Source organism: Symphodus melops (genome assembly GCF_947650265.1).
Source record: "Symphodus melops genome assembly, chromosome: 22".
In the NCBI taxonomy this organism is placed as follows: domain Eukaryota; kingdom Metazoa; phylum Chordata; class Actinopteri; order Labriformes; family Labridae; genus Symphodus; species Symphodus melops.
This window is the reverse complement of record NC_136712.1, coordinates 4181701-4203263: the sequence shown is the minus strand read 5'-3', so window position 1 is coordinate 4203263 and position 21563 is coordinate 4181701. Positions and strand designations below refer to the sequence as shown.

Sequence of the window (21563 nt, the reverse complement as noted above, 5' to 3'; positions counted from 1 at the left end):
TGCATTTTGCAAACTTGGTTTGTAGGTCACACACACACAAACAGAGAAGCTTAGGGTTCATAAATCTCCCTCTGTTGGGAATTAAGCTAATCACAGTCACCTCTTCTTTTACGAAAAAAAAAAAAGGCCCCAGTGCAAATTGCATCATTTGCTTTAATGCTTTAGAGACCTCCCAATCCCCCCGCTGGTTCTGTGATAAAGCTGGTAGGCTTCGTCTTCCTTAGTAACAGCCTCGATTACACAATCTGTTTGGAGCTTCTTGTTAAACTAAAACCTTCCCTCTGAAACTAAATGAAAGAATTGTATGATCAAAACAAAACAATCTTCCTATCGCACAAAGGAAAGTTGTTTGAGTGAATACAAGGCTTATAAGCAGGTATAAGCAGGATTTACACTGAAACTACATTCTGCTGTTAGTGACATAGTAGGCTAACTAAAAGTCCTAAAGCTAGAGAGAGAGAGAGAGAGAGAGAGAGAGAGAGAGAGAGAGAGAGAGAGAGAGAGAGGAATGACATGCAAGTAAGAAGGTACAGGTCTGATTTGAAGCAGGGTTGCACGCTGCAAGGTTTATTATTTCTGAGGCTACACATGCATAAAGTCAGGTCTTCAGCCATTCCCTCATTCATCCATAGATCAAGATTTTACAGTCAAATAAGGCATTGGAATTGTTTGCATTTCTATTACCCTGCATCTACAATTCACTGGCAAGATGTGTAATATGAAATGTTGTATGTGACACAAAGAGACGCAATCTAAAGTGTAACATATGCTTACAGTAGATCCTAACCCCACTGCATTATTCACAACATTGGAACAGCAGCAGTTTGTTTCTATCCAATGATGTTTATTTTTCTCCATCTCTCAAGGAAAACACAACCTGGTGAATTTCTATTCTCGGGAAGAGCTGCCTCCAGGCGTTGTTCTCATAAAAAAACTGAAAATAGGATGGTGGGATGGTAAAATCGAGGAAGGCTGAATGCACTGTGGTGGAAACACAAGTCGGTGAGACAGAGAGTGGTATAGAGTCCTGGCATATAAATAAAAAGGTGAGGACGCACCGGCTGGAGCTTGCGTGACAGAGCCGCTTTGACGCATCAGTTCAATGGATTCTCCGCTCTCTGCTGTGCTTTTACAAGTCGTGCCGAAGTCGACGTTGATTGTGTATGTGTGCACACAAGTATACAGTAAACACAGCAAAACTGTTGTTTTGGCCAGATCACTGAGGAAGAACCAGTATTGACTGCACTCTTGTTTTTTTTTATTATTATTAAAAGACTCCCAACTTAATCCACAAACGAGCAAGCATGTGGCAAACAGAAGCAAAGAAAAAGACATTTTTAACAGCCAGAAACTTCAAACAGAAACGCGCCACATTGAGTGTACAGCCGATCTGTCTCGATGAGTCAAAGAAATTGGGATAAAGAGAGACAGAGAGAGAACAGAGGATTGAAACAAATACAGGCAGCAGTCTGACAGACAGACACGAGCGTTTACATGGTGTAAGTTACACTTTGTATGGGAGGATACTGTGTCTAGGCTTTTCAACAGATTGTCTGCCTGAATCTACCAAGGTCGTTTAATCAGCGGCCATTTTTGATGAATTGTTACAGCTTTATTTTATAGTCCATTCAAACAGCTGGGGGCATAAAATTCCACTTGGATGGGCTGAGGTTTTGCTCCATGCCTCTCTCTAGCACTATTTTATCCATGACCTGCTGGACCACGACCCACCTGACACCTCCCCCTTGTCCCCCACTTCTCATTACCTGTGCAGACTGCCTAGCACTGCAATATGTCAGGAAGTGTGTACGTGTGTGTGTGTGTGTGTGTGTGTGTGTGTGTGTGTGTGTGTGTGTGTGTGTGTGTGTGTGTGTGTAAGCATCTAGTCTGCCTAGAAGTTGAACTCTAAATAAAATGGTGGACGAGGAGTCCTCCCTGAGTGGGCCGACTGTCGGCTAAAATTACAGCAATAGCTGGATTATTTTTTTTTTTTTCCTTTTCGCAAAAAACAACAACAACAAAAACCGGAGGTGTGCTTCGATCTGCAGAGAGGTATGCTTCCAGGCTAAAAACAAACCACCGGCAATTGTGCATCACTCTCAGAAGAGACAGAGAAGTGTTGGTGTGATTGACGGCATGCTGATTCACCAAGCGAAACACAGAGAGGTCGATAAAAAAAAAACAACAACACTGCCATCATCTCTTGCAGCTAAGCCTCAGGAATCTTTGTGAAAGGTTGGATGATGAGATATGTCAACCCTTAAAAGAAGCAAATAAGTTCAAAAATAAGTCAAAACAAGTTTAGAATGGAAGCTCGAGACCCAATAAAAAAAGGCGAAATTTCTCAGACATAGGCCTTAAAACTTCTCGAGGCATGAACCATGACTCAAATTAAGTGTCCACAGTAGTTCCACTGTAGCATATTATTTGCAATAAACCGAAACAGACCCCTCACTGAGATATTTGTGGTCTCCTATTTAGTCCTTCGAAATTTGAGAAAGCTCCACTACACTGTAGGTCTTCAATATTTGATCAAAAATGTTATATTTACAGTGTGCGACCAAAGGGAGGAGAGGACAGAGGGTGCTTATACATAAATGATGAGACGAGCCTTCTGCTATCAATGCATACACTGCACTTCCCACAGCGAACAAATGTCTACACTTGCAGAGAAGTGGCGCTGCAATTAAGTGGACTAAAAGTGTGTTTCCACCTCAGGAACTTTTCCCAAAGGACTAGGAACTTTTTTTTATTTTTTTTAAAGGAACTCTGTTTTTATTGAGTTGCAATAAAAGCCAGGGAACATCAGTTAGAACCAAAAGACTCTGCTCAGGAGGAGGTACAAAACACAACTGCAGGAACTTGCAGCGATGAATATCCGTGACTGGTCAAGTACTTGCTGTATTTGTTTCATTTACCTTTTGGTATTCTTTTTGCAACCAAGGCAAGCTGTTAGCCTATTAGTTAGTATAGAGGTCTAATTAACAGAGTCTTAACTCCTCTGACATACTAGTCTGGGAAGCAAACTAGTTTAGAAAGCACTAACACCATTTGGAAAGCAGTAAGTTCCTTTTAAAAGCAACGCTTCTGTCTCCTTCTCGCTAGCTGTTGCTAACTGCTGCTGTGGTACAAAAATGAAGATGCTTGTACTTCACTTTGTATCATTGTTGCATTGTAAACAGACAGTAGTATTGGCAACAGCAGAGTTTGGCTAATCTTCACCTCACTGGTCTACAATGGGAATTATAAAGGAACTACATGAATTTGTGGAGTGGACCTTGTAGTTCTTCGAAAAGTAGTTCCTGGGACTTAAAAGGTCTGTGCTGCAAACTTCCAGAACTTTGAAACTAAACAACGTCCCTCAAATTCACATTGTGGCTCTGCATAGATATGAACTGTAGAAAACCTTGACCAAAGACATAGCAGCCTTGACCTAGCAACAACAACACAAAAAAAAGTCTATAATTTCCCACAGTCAGCATGACGAGATGCATGTTTTGCCTCATTTAGCAATGCATTGGTGCATGCATGACAGTTCTAAGCTGTTACCAACACAACAACAGCAGCAAATCACTTACGACCACTGCCAGATAGATTCTTGGCTGTAAAGAAGATTGGTCACTGAGGGTCCTGATAGGACGCTGAGGAGCCACAGAGGCATTGAAGAGAAGCCACAGCACCTGAGTTTCAGCTCAGCCAGAAGGCTCACTTCCTGAGGTCGGAATATTCAAGTAGGTTGCTCATGCTGAGAGAGGCTCTCTTCGACTTCGTGGTCACATGCTGCTGTACTGAACCTTTCAACTACTCGCTCGCTTGCTTTTTAGGAAACGTATAGTGGCCTTTAAGTGTCTCTGTCAAAATAACGGAAGAAATCCATCCACTCTACTGACAATCAAACATCTGCTGTCATTATGTCCCATATTACCTGGAGATCCAACATGAGTGGTGCTTCAATATACAACTTTTTTTGGCATGCTCATCCATTTATTAGCTGAAGAGAAGCACATGCTCAAAGAGACATTCAACCAAAAAGCCTACAGTGGAATAATTGAATCAAAAGACACTGTAGAGGACTATGGTAAAAACATGGAGCTAGATAGTATTCTTACAGCGTTTCCCTTGATTACATTTGCAAAAAAATATTCTCGTCTAATGTTACATCTCTTGGTAAATGTACACTACAAAACTGGACATCTATTCTAATTGCACTCCATAATTTGTTTATTCATAAGGAGCCAAGCAGAATTAATTACTGACAATTAAGCATTGACTAAGAATGAGCCAACCATGAATAATAACAAAAGGAAACTACTTAATTCCTTCAGTTGAATAATGCAATGATTTGATTCAGTTTGATTGCCTGTGATTAATCTTTGAAATTGGCCAGTCAAAGAGTTTAACAAATTCACAAAAAATAAGGGGCAAAACAAGCAAACCGTTCTTGGAAAGGACAATGAATTGTTGTCCTGAATGGGATTTGTTTGACACTGTTGTGATTTATTTCAAAGCAATGGTGGCAGAATTTAATTGCACCAAATGAAAAAAAAGAAAAAAAGAACTGGAGCATAAAAATAGACGTGTAGGGGAGAACTGCAGACACAAAAGAGGGTAATGGGAGGTCAGCATGAGTTTTCCTGTGAATAGAAGTGTGTGTGTGGTGGTAGCATGGGTGTGATTTACAATAACCTTTAGCTGGCGAGGTAAGAGGGGTCGTCTCTATGCTGTAAAGGCCCCTTGAGGCCAAGTCATAAATCTGAGAGAGGGAATTACGGCCTGGCAATTTACTGCCCTTCGAGCACCTAATAACTAATTGTGATCCTTTTGAACTCGCATACGTGGACCTGCCACACAATTTTACAGTACACTCCCTTCAGCTTCGGCCTTCAACCTCTAATTTGTAAAATACAAGAAATAAAGGCTTTGTAAGATTAAATTAGTGGTCATTTGACATTAAATGAGAGAAGAACACCCCTGAGGTGCCTGACTTGAAATACTATGTTTGAAAAGAATGATCAAATATGTACCCGAATATTTCAGATATTCAGTCCTATACTTCCTGGTCTTTAGGGCATAAAATAAAAAACTGTAACTGTATGATGTAATAGGCACAGAACAACATGTGCTGTCAAAGTGAGGAGCCCCCAGAAGAGATCTGCTAAGACTTTATTAAAGGAGGTATCCCCCTTTTCTGCTCCAGCATATGGTACAGTGATAGACTGATGTCACTGCAATGCATGGTGATATTGTGTCCATATTAAAAAGGTCAGTGAGGGGGAGAACATTTTATTACCCATTGAGAATGCCCCCTCTCTGTTTTCCTCATGTAATGTTCTGTCACACTCCTCTCATTTAGTCCCAATATCGTCGTGCATCCAGGCAGCAACAAAGCTGCATATCGCTGTGAAATACCCAAACAAGCATGGCCGAAAATGTCACACCATCCATCATCTGTTATCCATGGAGAGCAGAGCGCTCCAAAAGGGCAGAATAGTTCATGTTTTTTTTTCTTTTTTCTTTTTTTTTTTTTCCCAGGGACTGAACTGCAGCAGCCTCACTCCTGGTTGATGTGCTGTGACTGCCAGTCGCCGTGTTCAGCAGGAGGACATGATTCCCATGGCCCACGACCCTGTGTCCTCTTATTCTCACTGAGTTGGAAAATGGGATTGTTGTCGGGACGAGAGATGTATCTTATTGTTGTTTTCGTTTGCAAGTAACCGATAGTGTCCATCAGATGTTTTCATACTTTGATGGCGTCACCTTCTCTTAGTAACTAAACATGTCCCGCCTCGGTCCTCGCTGAGATTGGCGATGTGAAAACGAATCTCAATTACTGTCTTTTCCTCAACCTCGCATGATGGCCAAAGAGCCCAAATCTTTCCCAAATCTGACCAATCAATCTACTTCTCCTACATAAAACGCTAAAATACCACAACATCAAACAAAAATGGATGCTCTTGTTGGAATAGCTAAAATAAGAAACTTCAACATGTACTCTAAAGTAATGAATTGCAAAAAGTGGGAAATCACATCAGTCAAAAGACACTTAATCATTTCATCTACCATGCCGAAACCAGCCAGTGTTTGGCCTTTGTCCTTGATGAATGTCTTCAATTAAGGCTTGATTATCATAATTATGATGTATTAATTTTCTGCCATTCTGCTCATCAGTGTATTGACGAATTGTTTCCTGATTTCAAATGTATTCATTGGTTTAGAAGCTTTGTGTGTGGGCCAATGTTCCACAGAGATCCAGTAATTAATAAAAATAATGTTATCAATAATAAATTGATTAAAAAAAAAACATAAACCCACACAAAATTAGTTTTGGTGTTGCTTTGTAAATCAATGTTCAGTTGCCAGATAAGCACTGCAATTTCAATATGGCTAACAACCAACTGAGCAACAGAGCTTTGTGGTACGGGCAAAGTGCCTGTTTGGAAAATTCTTCCGACAAGTGTTGGGATTTGTAAAGATTACAGCAGGGAAGAGGGTGGGCTTTGGAGCAAAGATGATTCCATCGCTTTGCGTACTGATAACATCGAGCAAGAGCCACGACAAACAAAAACCCCCGCTGTGAACCGAAGACGCTCAATGTCTGATGTTAGCTTCTCGCTGATATGAGAAAGATGACAGAAACCAAAGCTACATCCCCGGAATCTTAATGAAGGACCTCACCAAGCACTGACAAGAAAGTGGATGTTGTAACAGACAGAGGCTCGTCCATCGGTACTTCTGCTAATGGGGTGGCCCAACTGCAGCATTGACTTATACAAGGGGGCATAATGTATATGCACACATAATGTGTTTCTAATTTTCTTTTAAATTCTCTAAGTGACATGTCACTTATGATTTGGGGTGGCCGCTTGAATCCGGGGCCAATAGTGCCCCTGGTTTACACCTGCATACACCCCTGGTTATAAAAGAGAATACCACAGAAGCTGCATACTATTATAGATTTCTAGACTTGGGGTATAAAGATGGGATTTCATCTCAATCTTCTCATCTAAGTACCCACATAAGCAACCCTAAAATAGGTGATAAGCATGGTCTAAGACCTCTTGACATTTCTTTCAGGTAGCCGCTCAAATGGAGGCAGGAAAGTGATGACCTACACCTTACCTTCAGTTATTACAGACGCCTTTTCCAACAAGGCCCAAGAACTGGACACTGTTAAAGAAGTGGCATGGACACAAAACTTTAAATCTGCACAGTTTCTCCACAGCTCTCAAGCAGTATTAGTTGCTTATGAATACAAGTTAACACACCCATTAACATTTACTGCTACTATACGACACCAATGAGATCGTTCAATTGTCTAATCGCACTTAAAACCATCAAGGTGATCACATCATCTCTGCTGATGGTTTATAGCAGACTATAAAACATTGGTGGTTTTGTTTTTTTAATGCGTCTATACTTCGACCTAGTCACTGCATTAAAGCTAAATGGCTTGTAAATATCAAACAGCATGAATGAGCAATTAACGGCTCAGCATTTCAGACTGAGGACGGCATTTGAGAGCAGCCGAGAGAGCAGAGCGCAGAAGGAGATGACACAACTTATTTCACTGGCATTTCATCCTGCTGTATGAAAACGTACATTTATTGATTTAAAGGTCCAATCCTTTAAAAAAAAAAAACCCTCAAGTTTCTCTTTGGCTAATTTTTATCACTTTGTGTCATGTGGCATTTTAAGGCTTTTTGTCTCCGAGTTTCTTTGTGTGGAATACTTCATAAGATTTAAAAATGTGACATATAATATAGTTAAACACACAAATGTCCCAGTTACACTGGACGTTTTAATAGAGCATTTTTTTTCTACAGTAGAAAACCCAGGCTATTTTCAAATCAAGAAAAAAATGGTTGTCAGGGATCACAACCTTGAGCCCCTTGGAGATATGTGGTGCTCGCCCGGGGCTCATTGTTTGCAGAATGAAAATAACCATTAACTCAAGAAAATTAATGAATGAAATTGCCAATTTACTGCTGAGGAATGATGGTTTTTAATGGAGTATAACCAGTAAATCTAGTGTACACCTTCTGAAAAGATATAATACTGTGTTGACCTTAGGCACACCAATAGGGATCTCGCTGAAATAGCTCCTGTGGTGCAGTATATCTGGGACACTGGAGATCTAATGCTTGGATCCAGTTGGGCTGCTGATGCCTTTAAGGTCATCATTAAAACCATGAAATGTGAAATTTCATAGCCTCTTGTCTTCTTGACTCATCTTAGCAATCTTTGTTGGCCAGTGTTATCGTTCTCCTCCAGCCACTCTCTCCAGCAAGGTCTTGTGGACACCTGGCTCAGTGGCGGATCACAGAGCTCTTTCATCAATCATATGGATTTTACCGTTGTTGAAGTTGGAGGGGGGGGAGATGGTATCGTAGGACCCCTACCTGCTCTCGATGAGGCACAGTGACTGTTGGCTTCATCTCAAAACTCTGCCTGTATCATCCCTGGTGTCTAGTTGTCGCAGTGTTGGCTTTTAAAGGTCAAACCACTTGTGATGAACAGCGATTTCACATCGTAGATCCGATCTAAAACACACCACAATTTGTGAAAAAGATACCCTGATGTATCTTTAATCACATTCTGTCTGAGCAAGGCAAGTTTGTACATATTTGATTGCATTTGAAGATAACAAGGGGCGACGTGCTGTTACAAATACGCTCTCAAACACCAGTATTCTTCCCCTCTTTCCCTTCGTCTCTCTGCAGGTAAACACTGAAAGTCAAATGGCCTCTGGCGCTGTTCAAAATGAATTAGCGTCGAAGGCCCGGCGCTGTGAATCTCTGGCATTTTATGAAAGGTCTGCGGCACGAAGGAGACCACCTGAGAGCCAGCGAACATCCAGGAAACAGCAGTTCTTTCTCCTGTTTGAATGAAAAATTGCTTTGTCCTTTTAAAGTTCACCCGGCTGCATGTTTGCAAAACAGACTGAACTTATAATCAACTTCTTGTTTCCTTTAATGTAAAGCCGCATTCAGGGAGAAATCAAACATTAGCACAGACAGAGGCAGAATGGGATGATAATGCTAACGCTGCCTGCAGGAAGAGACGAAGAAGAGTAAGGAGATAAGGAGAGGTGGACGGGAAATACGAACAACCCAAAGGTGATGAAGATGCAGCCCGCTGCTGTTGGTGCCGAGCAATGACTCATCAGTTTTCTGGACAGAGCTGCTGTGATTGGCTCCAGCAGGTAGTGAAGATAAAAGACGATAATAGTTTCTGAATTTGAAATGAGTTGTCTCAGCCTGGTCTGGACTGATTGTGAGCGCTGCAGCAGAGATGACAGGGAGAATACACACTGAATAGATGATGTGTTTTGGGGGCGCAGACTGAGAGAGAGTTGTCCTTGGGTGGGTAATGTACCTGGGATCCTTTGAGGGCTCAGTGACCAGATGTTCTGCTTGCTCTGTTAGTTTGCTGACCCCATTGTTTTTGTGACGAGCAGCATGCATGATTTTAGGACAAAAACCTGCAAGACACAACACCACAATGTTGCATCTCCAATTTACTATGGTATGCAATTTACTGGCAATACCACTTTCCTTAAATTAAATTCAACTCTTTTTCTTCAAGCTCCTGTGTGAAGTTTTGATCTGGTGATAAAAGAAAGTGAAATGAATACTGCCGCCCCTTTGTGAGCTACAAAAGCAAACAAGACCATCCTCGACAAGACTGATCAATTTTAAGTGTTATTTATAGTACCTGACACCGCTGCCAGGGGTTAGGTGTCAAACAAAGACTCAATCTAACCAGATGGAATAATAAAAAGAATTTGACTTATAAAATTATTCAAACCCATGAATCAATTATTAAACCTAATCTACATTCATCTTTCCTGAAGGAGAACATTTGAGCCATTTACTGTGAAGTTATTAAGGATTTAATCCAAATCAACTTTTAAAAAAAAGAGTACTCAAGTAAGGGTAGAGTGAAGGTTTAAGGGGACTTTGATGAATGCAAATAAAGGGAGCGACTTGCCCCCTTGTCCAATCATTTAATAACACTAACTCAATAAGACTGGAGTACAAAGGATCCAAGAATGTGTCAAAATGTTTGTTTTTTTTAAGTCTCCTTGGCCTTAAAACAAACAGGAAAGTCATCCTCAACATGCTCTTTTTGACATTGCGGTGACAGGAAGCACCCAGGAGTCTTTTGTTAGATTACTGCAGCTCACGCAGGGACTCAGACAGAGCTGTGTTGGTGCAGAAGGAAGGAAGCGTTACCTCACCGCTTTCTCACTTTATAACTCTCTATTCTCACCTGGCCCACATGCCTACAGAGCAAAATAAACCTCAGTTTCAGCTCGCACCACCGGGCTTCGCACAGCTGCAGCCCTAAGTCACACATTCAGATTCACACAGGCAATATGTGGAGGCTTTTAATCGCCTTTGAATCAGTAAAATATTTATGCAAAGCAATGCAATCCAACACATTACACAGATGTACGATCTTCTGCAAGATAATGCTGTATTTCTATTCCGCAGACGTGTAAACATGTGCTGCACGAGGTGTTTACCCCTCCAAACAGCTGGAGAGAAGACAAGCATACACGCCATAATACAGCTTCTTTCTCAGCACAAAAACTAGAGCAGAGGCTCCCTGGTGGCATCTTAATGCGGTGACAGGGTCAAGTCAAGGGTAAAGGATCTGCTGCTGTCGAGGAAAAGTGTGACAGAAAACAACACACTCAAAGGTGGATATCAATAATAAATGAAGGAGGATCCATAAAAAGGAGTGAACATGTTTCATTTGTTTAGTCTAAGTAAAGCCATATGCAATTATGACTGTGTTAGATGAAAGCAAGAGACATCTGCATCAAACCTTTCTGCACCGCTTGTATTCTGTAACAAAATGAGCGCATGAAGAAAATCGCTGATTTGAACAAAGGGGCCTCTAAAATGTACAGGAAAAAAAGCAGGCTCATTCAATTTAAACTATGTTATTGGAGTAACTCAAAAAAAAGTCTGTATGACTAGTCCGCTGTTTGGCCAACAGCCAGAGTGTCATGGTTTGGTTTTGTTCTGTTTTTAATCCTGTTTTAGTTTTCATTATTTCCCTCGTGTTCTGTGTATGTATGTTCCTAGTGTGTTTTACTTTAGTCCTTAGTGTGTTTCCCTGTATCCTTGTGTTCTCCTATGTTGCCTGTTAGTTTATTTCCTGTCTTGTGTTTTAAGTCTAGTCTTTAGTGTTTCCTGTTTTATTTTGTAGATCTGGTTTTGGTGGTGGTGTCAGTGTTGGGTTTTACTTTGTACTTGTCCTCAGTGTTCTGGTTTTGTGTTCTTTGTTCCTTGTGTTTCCCGCCTTAGTGATTACCCTGATGTTCCTCACCTGTCTCGTTAGTCTCACCTGCGTCTGATTACCTCTTGTCTATTTAGTCTCTGTGTTTGCCTCAGTTTCTTGTCGGTTCATTGTCATTGTCTTTCATATGTCATCATCTCTGGTTGTTGCTTCTCCCTGCTCCCTGTGTTTTCGCCTCCTGGTTTTTGGATTTTGGTTTTTGCCTTTTTGTTGAAATAAATAATTAGTTATTCTGCACTTGGGTCTTCCTCTCCCTGTTTCCTACCCCGGAACGTGACACAGAGCTTATTGAGAGCTCTGCATTAAATAAAACAGGCTGTTTACGTAAAAAGTAATACAAATACTGTTTGCTCATGAGCTTCAAGGCAGCTAGGAATGTCGTAATGTTAGCGGGTAGCAGTTGTTAGCTAACAGGCTATAGAATATTTTTTTACACGTAACAAAAGAAAAGTTGGAGTGTATTCATAGCTTACATCATTTTAGCTCTGAATTTACATTAAAGCAAGTGTAATGTTAGCTAGTTAGTGATTGAATGGTAAAAAAAAACTTTTTTTTAAAAAATACAATAGAGCAATTGAATTTTCTTTTCTTTTGGATTGTCAGTTTCTAATTTGTTCAGAATCCATTAAAAGAAACAGTAAGGTCAGATAACCTAAATACTAACCAACAACTTGGAGCACAACAAAATGACAATGTTACAGCTTTTGAGTTTGATTTGATCTTAAGGCGTTTTTATCCAGAGTATCTCTCACTCTTTCTACACAAACACATCTGACCTTTTTAATTTGAGTTTTAAAGGACTCATTAGATGATTATGCATAGATTTATTCTTCATTAATATTTCGTTGAGCCCTACATTAAGCAAAGGGCATCCACAAGGATATCTGTCTGCACAATTAAAGCTAATCTCTATGCCACACTGTAATTACAGTTTTTAGTCTCAATGATTAAATGCGGACCTTGTAGCATTTTTAAATTGTTATCTTCAAATTAACTGCACTCAAGGAATGTGTGATAGTGGAAAAATGCACATTGTTTCTGTTTGTTTGAGACAAACATGATTATTACAAGTGTTATATTAGATCTGTTCGAACAAGAAAAGAGAGGATCAATCAATGCAGCCCCAAATGCTACATAAACCACAAGCTAAAACAAATGGGTCCTGATTTTCATAACACTGGACATGGTTTCCAGAGTGTATAAAAAGAACTCAAATGAGCAGCCGCTCATTATTTGTACTAATGGTCTGATAATAAGACCCTTGTTAGTGTTGACTGACCAATCACAATTGTGAGCTCAATAAAATTGTATAGCGACAATGAGGAAAGCCAAGCGGGGAGTCCAAGTCCATGCAAAGAGAGAAGATAATGATGAATGGTCAACAAAAAAAAAAAAAAAGATTTCAACTTTTAAGACCATATAAAGAATGGACAGCAAAACATATCACCACAGGTGAAGCCGAAATCGTTAAGACATCCCTCATTGGGACATTATTGACCAAATGGGACTTAATAATGACATATTCCAAATACATGTCAAATGTAATTTTCTTGAATCAATGAAAACCTTAAAAAAAAAACTTTTATTTGCTTGAGACGAGTGAGCTCAGGAAACTTCAACTTTACTATTAATTCATATAATTCATTGTGAAAAAGATTTAATTTTTCGTGATTACAGCTTTGTATCAACACAAAAAGGCCAAACACGCCATGGCAGAAACTGGACATTACTGGTACACTGCCAGCTCTATTCTCTGCACCAGCTTGCTCTCTGCAGTTCTCAGAGGCTGCTTTTCTGCCAGAGTCTCGATGCACCATGTGGAGCGGGTCCTGGTGGGATGAAGCGTTGCCAGATACGTCTCATGTGAAATCTCGAGGGTTACCGAGGTTGTCAAATATGTGTCAAAAATCTCCAGGGTGAGAGGAGCTGCCAACTCTGCTCTCAAAACCTCGACGGTGGCGGAGTTGCCAGATCTGTCTCAGGCATGACAGACACACACCCAGGCCTCTTGATGGGTTGCCAGATGCATGCCACAATAGGTACAATATAAGCTCTGAAGAATACTGGACAATAACAGGGTTTGTTCTGGCTTTAATGATGAACCAATATTTGATGCAGACAGACTTAAAGCAGCTCGCTAATTATTATCTATCTTGACCTTTGTAATCAGGCAGAGCATAAAACATGTGTCCATATATGCTATCGGCTAATCAAAAAGCTGTTAAAGCATAAGGGAAAACATGCAGTGTATGCATTATTTGATTGCATTTCTACATAAAAAAACTGCATTAAATCTTTAAGTCTTATTGAACTCAGATCAATGATGTATGTTTCTGCTTGTTCTGCTAATTTTGTTTAATTAATGTAATGAACCCTGGCTATAAGAACAAGCCCGCATTTATAAAGCTAAAAAAAAAAAAAAAAATCTTTTATGAATAAAGTTGACCCGACGTGTTCGGATTGTTACATTCCTTCATTAGCTTCATCATTTACAAAACCCGAGGGACGAGATTTTTGTCTCTGCAGAGGCTTCATAGGCTAGATCTGCAGCCTGTTGATGCTAAGAATAGTGGCTCATACTGTGCAAAAGAACCACTCCATCTGAAAGCTGGCAATTGGTGTCTGAAAGGGATATTTTGAAATGCAAATTGAGCTTCATATTGTAACCACTGAGGATTCAGAGAAGCGGCTTTCATGTGTCCCCTTGTATAACTTCTGCAGCATGCTGGGCTCTTCCACGCATCATTGTTTGCAGGAAAAAAAGACAAAAAGACAAATAAGGTAATACTAGCCTATTTACATCTCATAGATAGTTCTGTAAAAGAGTAGCAAAGAGAGGGAAACAAGTCTTCACATGTGTGCAGGTTTGTTTCATTTATTGTTCTTTATAAAACACATATACACACAACAATTGAATTCCCAGTTGCACACAACGAGACACGCAGCTACAAAAAGCCGCTGTAGTCAAGCAACAGGAGAGGAAGAAAAACCCATTAAAATGGTGATTGACTTTGCAGCAGAAGGCTCTAACCTTGAGCGACTGTATTTTCCCCGTAGCTTGTCAAGAGAGATCAAAAATGTGGAAAAACTGGGAGAGTGTGTACACAGCTATTCAATCGAAGCACATTCCCAAGCTGACCCACAAATCACACATCATGTCAGGCTTTATCTCCGGTAAACAAACTGCAGTGGTATACAACTTATACAAGATCATTTATAACTTCTATACACAGAAAGAAAAACCCTCTTGAACCCTCTTGTGAAGTGTATGGTTTGTGAGCAGCAGCATCATAGCACACTATACATCTCATTCTCACACTTCTACACTGTGAGTTCACTAAAGAACCAACCAGCTTCGTAAACTAGAAGCCTGCGTCAAGGACATCAGGACCTGGATGACCAGAAACTTCTTACTGCTCAACTCAGACAAGACTGAAGTTATAGTGATTGGACCTAAGAACCTTAGAGAGACTTTCTCTGCCGATATGACGGCCCTTAGTAGTATTAGTGTAGCCTCTAGTACCACTGTTAGGAACCTAGGAGTTCTGTTTGATCAGGATATGTCCTTTGATTCCTACATTAAACAAATTTCAAGGACTGCTTATTTTCACCTTCGTAATATCTCTAAGATCAGGCAGATCCTGTCACAAAATGATGCTGAAAAATTAGTTCATGCATTTGTTACCTCCAGGTTGGATTACTGTAATTCTATTTTAGCAGGGTGCTATGGTAAATCTCTAAAGACCCTCCAACTCGTCCAAAATGCTGCAGCTCGTGTTCTTACTAGAACGAGGAAAAGGGACCACATTACTCCTGTATTGGCTTCTCTCCATTGGCTCCCTATAAAATCTAGAATAGAATTTAAAATCCTTCTGCTCACCTACAAAGCTCTAAACGGTCAGGCACCATCGTATCTTAAAGAGTTAATTGTACCGTACTATCCATCAAGAACATTACGTTCCCAGAATGCAGGCCTGCTCGTGGTGCCTATAGTCTCTAAAAGTACTATGGGAGGTAGAGCCTTTAGTTATCAGGCACCGCTCCTTTGGAATCGTCTACCAGTCGGGGTCCGGGAGGCAGACACACAAGGTACTTTTAAGAATAGACTTAAAACTTTTCTTTTTGATAAATCTTATAGTTAGGGCTGGCTTAGGACCAGCTCATAGTTATGCTGCTATAGGCTTAGACTACCGGGGGAACTGGCACCAGGATCTCTTATCTCTCTCTCCCTCTTTCTCTCCCAGCTTTCTTACCTTATAGTAATAAGATATGTCTATAGTGACAAGCAGTAGCTTGTCACTATCTTTGTATTCTAACCTCTCCTTTTGAGCTCTCTTAGGTTCCTTGAGCTCTCTTAGGTTCCTTGGGACTGTTGGTGAGGATGGCCTGCCCAAACAACCCCCCCCCCCTCCCCCTGAGGATGGCCTGCCCAGACCCCCCCCCCCCCCCCCCCCAACCTATCCCATCCTATTCTTCTTTCTGCATCTTGTCCCATCTCCCCCATCCCATTTTCAAGCCCAGCACAGTTTAGCAGATGGCTGTTCCGTCATGAGCCCGGGTCTGCTGAAGATTTCTGCCTGTTAAAAGGAAGTTTTTTCTTGCCACGCCATGACGGATTAAGCTGGGCTCTTGTAACATAGCCATAAGTAAGGTCCTTTACCTGCTTTTTGTAAACATAACAATGAGCATGGTCTTGTTACCTGCCCTTTTGTTAATGTTAACAGACAAACAGTAAGGTCCTTTACCTGCTTTTGTAAAGTGTCTTGAGATAACGCCTGTTATGAATTGACGCTATATAAATAAAGATTGATTGATTGATTGATTGATTGATTGATTGATTAAAGAGTATTATTTTAATGTTATATAACGTAAATCTCTGGTCCCATCCATGTCGCCTGGAGTCCTGCATCTGCAGGTGTTTATTTCACGTCTTACCCACAATGCCCTGCCTGTAAGAGTCGTCTCCAATGCTTTGCTGTTGCTGCATCCTGTTTGTGTCACATTCCCTGGTTAAGGGTTAATTTATTTCTGTTTCTTGTATCATGTCCTGTGTTTGTGTTTTACTTTGTTCTTGTCCTCAGTTTCTGGTCCTGTGCTTTTTGCTCCTCGTTTCCCTCCTGTCTGATTACTTGATGTGGCTCACCTGTGTCTCGTTAACTTCACCTCCCTCTTCTGTCAGGTCTGTTGGCCACATGTCCTTCTCCCCAGTGTTTTTCCGCTCTGCTGATTACCTGATGTGTCTCACCTGTGTCTTGTTAACTCCACCCCCTTTCAGTATATAACGTCCGTGTTTTCCCCTTACTCAGTTTGTCAGTGAAGCCTGTGCAATGCAACGCCAAGTTTACTACAGCTTTGTGTAACTTTACACACAACACCAACAACAACATTATTAGTTATAATGATAAAGAATATTGGAATATATATTGGTAGATATGTATCGGAATCGGAATGGTACAAAGTAGATCTGTGATCCCAAGACATCAAAAACCCGACAAGAAAGTGCAGTAAACCGTGGGGAGGGATAAGAGCTGGTAGCAACAATGTCAAACATGGCAGGGCCAATAAGGTCTTTGGAAATGTTCCATGAAGATGTGATTGCATTGTAAAGGTTTGTTAGACCTCAAGGACCCATTAAAGAAAACACTTATTAAAGTTGTCTGTGCTTTGTTTACAAGAAAACTCCACTGTGTGTCTTTAAACCAGAACTACAGTAAAGGACCCTGGTGCATAGTCGGAACCTGATTTGCACTTTTTGTTCTTTTTGCCATCTTTTTTTTTTCTGAAAGCTCAACCTCATAAGACATCCTTGTTAAGTGAAATGTGCAGCAGCTTGGGTCTTTTAGCAAGCAGAAAAATAACCTTAAGAAAACCTGGGAAATAAAAGCATAAAAAAAATGTTTGGCTTACTGTAATGTAATCTTTTTAAAGTAAATATAATAGTCAGCTGAGGTCTGCGGGTCAACCTAGCGGCCGGGACAAACCCAAGTGCAGACGATCCTCCGAATGAGCAGCCGGATTCAAGTCCAACCTGTGGCTCCTGTCCCCTCTCGCTCCCTGATTTCCTACTCTATCCACTGTCCTCTCAGATCGACAGAAAAAGCCAACAAATAAGGGATGAAACATACGGTTTATGCCTGAATAAGAAAAATGCAACAAACTAATTTGCTTTTACCAAAGGGGGCGCCAAAATCAACACGAATTGAAAGTGCCTCGTAGAAGCTTTAAGGAGAAGCCTCTGTTTATGTTTTCGGCTATTTTTTCTTTCAGATGGCTGTGCTAAAAGAAATCTCAAAACAAAGTCAGGCCTTTCATATTTGTCCTCAAGAATCAAACAAACACACCAAACATGGATAGGTCAAGAAAAAAGAACCGAGAAGCTGCTCTTTTCCTCACTGTTTTTTTTTTTTTTAGGTGAGGATTTACAACTTCCTCCCTCCTGTGACCTCAATTTCTCTGGTTTATATCTCGGTGTATACACACACACACAGAGACAAAAAACACATACACTACAAAGAGCCTGGTATGTGTGTGTCTCCGTGTCTTTCAACTCGGTATATCCTCTCTACAACATCACAGAGGCGCATCTGCATCCGCCGCCACGGGAGCATGTCTATGCTAATCAGCTGGCGTGATCTGCTGTGAGCTTGGCTCAAACCCGACAGGGAATCCTAGCCTACAAAAGTTGCTATTTATAGCCCGCCCAAGTTCTCTGACTGCCCGTCCCTTTCATTAACGCTGCTGTCGGCTTCCCCAGATAAAAAAAAAAAAAAGTCCTTAATTAAAACGGGGATCTCAGCAGCTTAGCGGCCCGATACATATTATGAGCATCCCTTCTTGTAATCTGTAGGACCTTAGAGTGGAGCCAGTAAGGGGGCTCGATGAAACCATTTGAAATCTATGAAGTCATTTGAAAATATAGCATGAAAGGAGGGCCGAAATCAATGATTCATTAGCAGAAGAGTGTCAACATGAGAGCTGCATTATATATGCAGCCTGCATATAGTGAGATATTCACTCTACCACTTCCACGTGTCGCTCTTTAGTACCATCTGTTTTTCGCCATGAAGAGTCTAAAACCAGTGGCCCACAGTTGTGCTTCCTGCCTCTGCTGGTCTCTTGTTGTTCTCCTTACTGTCGAGTCTTTTCAATCAAACGAGCACCCGACAAAGTTTATTGATGCGACAGTATATCACTGTTTTCTTTCGACGAGAATGAGGGAGAAAATACTGTTTCAAAGTGAGGCGGCTAACCGCTCCTCAGCTCTCATGTCTTGTAGGGTCTTCTGAATTGTTGGTGAGGACGTCCTGGTGCTATGAACGCCTCACCTTCCCTTCGTGCCAGAAGCCCAGGAGGTCTCGCTGCGGCAGCAGAAGCCAGGCTCTCGACGAGTGAGGAACAAATTTACCCTCGGGTACTAATAAAGAAACCTTGAATCTTCTTGTCTCCTCTGCTTGAATTTGGAACGTAGCAATACACATCACCTTGGAAACAAGTCTTCTTCTACTCTGAACATTGTTACCATTGTAAAGCATGTGACCTTTAACCCTCCGGGTTGCTGATATTGTTTGTGTTCGGCATGAACCAGAAGATAAAAAAACGATTATTCCCTCCACTGAGACTCACTCATCTCTGACCTCGCAGTCTTCATCTGAATAAATGACGGCAACCAGGTGACTCATCCCTGAACTTTCTCATTATTGTGAGCAGTGACAGCCTTACCGTCATCTCACTTCATGGACGATCCAACTGTTGACTTTGCCGATAAAATAGCAAGAGGAACAGGAAACTTTTTAATGACATACACAGATCTGTGAACTGTGGACACCACAGCTCTCTACCTGCTAAATCTACTTGGATCTAAAAGACTGAAGATCTCTTTGTTAAATCTTTTGGGGAAAAAAAGCCAAGATCATGAAAAATGTCTGGAAAAACATTTAATTGCTCAGTCCCTTAATTATTTTGCTCTCAAACAGACATGAAGCCTGAGGACATTTTCTCAACCAGGAGAGGATAAATAAATAATAACCATTATCAGGAAAAAAAATCCATCCTTTCCAGTCCATGATACACATTCCTTAACAGAGCATACAGTTTGTTTGTTTCCTTGGAAACTGTTTATCTGAAGGGCTTTTTCTTTCTTTTTTTTTTCTACCACCCACATGTGCAGCCAAAATATCCATTAGCAGAAAGCAGCCATCAATTACATGTAGTTAAGTCCTTTTCTCAGCCCTGGTACTTCACAAATCAATTACAAGAGTCATACAAAAAAGTACCTTATTTGTATGGGGTGGGAAAAAGTACAGCCCTTTATAGGAAATAAAATCATAAAAAAGACCTCTATAGTATAGCAGCTGTCCCTTGACTCAGAAGGTGAGGAGACTTCCTGATCTGTTTAAATATTTCATGTCAGTATGATCTCTGAATAACCCTGTTCTAAAACTGGAAACCATGTTCCAGCCGTCAAACTTCCAATTTTGTCCCATGTGGGTTACATGGGGGTACATTTGGATTCACTATATATAGATATATTGAAAGTCAAGACGGAAATGGTGCATTGTGGTATTTTAGAACAAATACACTCTCTCACTCTCTTTTGTGTTTCTTTGAAACATTAAAGCTCCTGCAAGGAACTTTTGGTTCGTGTACATTTTGGCACCCCCCAATAGACAAAATAGTACCTCTTAACTTTTTGCTTTTTAAAAAAATTATTCTTAATTCTGGGGTCTTTTTTTTCGTAGGTTACGTAGATGCATCAGTGTTAATTTCCATCAGTTTTATAACCAGCTAAAAAGCCCTCACCTGAGCTTTAAACAGAAATTCTTGAAGCAACATTTGAAGGAAGATACTTGACTTCAGGAGAAAGATATCAGGACTTTAAAATCTTTCAATTTCTAGCTTATAGAAGATGTTTTAAATATCCTAATAATTCACAACTTATAAATAAAATCCAGTTTTTCTTCTATACTTTCTAACCCACATTTGATGTTGTTTGATTTGTTAATGATAGCTCTGATCCTGGGAAATGTATTCATGTTTGAAGTGTTAAAGGTTGGCCTGTGGAAAAGAATTCATACCTCAAGTATCAAAGACAGCTACGCTGTATCATTCCTTTGACTGCAGTGAAGGACACAGGGAGGGAAAACAACATTCAAGCGGGTCCTTGACCACACCTTTGTGGCCTCATTTTTACTGCAGGATTAAACCCTTCGGCTGGAAAACAGACAATTCCTCCTTGAGAGTGAGGCGGACACCTAATGATGATCACAGTGTGGGGATGAACCCTTATAAACACTGCTTTTTTTTATAGTGCCTGTCGAGCATTACATGCTATATCAGTGCCTTGAGATAATAGAGCCTCTAAATCGATCTTTAGCTAAGCACACTTAAATCCATAAAATGGGAGGACGTAATGAATAAAAAAATCACACAGCCAAATCCTGCCTGTTTTCTATCTTTCTTCCCTGCCAAAGTAAAGGTCATGATCAGCTTCAGGGCTTGAACCAAAGGCAGAGGGAGAGGAGAGAGGAGGTTCAATACTGTGGAGACGCAGTGGAGAAGTCATGCATCAACTTGATGTTTGGTTCCAAAGGGGCTGATGAGCTGCTACCGACTGCTGCTGCTGCAGTCACTGCTCTCTGCAAACAGACCACTTCCAGCTCCAGTTCTGCCTGAAAAGCTTGATTATTAATTCATCTCTGTTCACAGCATTGCACAACCATGGTCAATAAATACAAACCCAGAATTTCTTGACCACCAAGAGGAAGAAATACAAGTACAAGACACGTAGTATTCTCAATAATGGTCAAACATCTTTCAATGCTGCTTCAAGTCTACCTTACTGTAAAAACACATTCTACTCACTGATACTGGTGAGAGTCTGTCTTCACCCTCTCCTTTGATAGAGACCCAAGGACATATTTTACATCGGGCATTTGAAAGCCTTGACACAGAAAACTATCTTGTGTTGAACTATCGATATTTTGTTATTTTCTTTGAAATTAGAGGCTGATCAACTCCGTCATAGATTTCTGATATGGAATCAAAACCGAATATTTCAATAACAAAAATCAACATTCATGGTCGTATGGCCCAAAATACCCCAAATTCTCGAAGCCGCAAATTTTCTCTACGCAGATAATGGTAGGCTAAATTTAGCTAAATAAATGGGATAACTCAACACTCAATTATAAAGTTTTCTACAGCCAATATCCGTATCTGAATTGCCTCCAATACAACCTCATACACGATACTGG

At 40.6% G+C, this 21563-nt stretch overlaps 2 protein-coding genes across 5 annotated transcripts in view; one reads left to right on the top strand and one right to left on the bottom strand.

Annotated features, from left to right (window-relative positions):
- The window catches only part of acss3 (acyl-CoA synthetase short chain family member 3), a 126165-nt gene extending 111835 nt beyond the window's left edge, over positions 1 to 14330 (top strand). The window contains exon 17 of the mRNA XM_079335543.1: positions 14320 to 14330. The gene's annotated coding sequence lies outside the window, so the exon portion shown is untranslated. The remainder of the gene's footprint in view (positions 1 to 14319) is intronic.
- Positions 1 to 21563, bottom strand: part of ppfia2 (PTPRF interacting protein alpha 2) — a 130322-nt gene that overhangs the window by 41203 nt on the left and 67556 nt on the right. Inside the window, exon 1 of one of the 4 annotated variants that reach the window (XM_079335541.1) lies at positions 9376 to 9485. The exons of the other annotated variants lie outside the window; for them this stretch is intronic. The gene's annotated coding sequence lies outside the window, so the exon portion shown is untranslated. Of the gene's footprint in view, positions 1 to 9375; positions 9486 to 21563 lie in introns of those variants that run through there. 4 annotated transcript variants of the gene reach the window in all.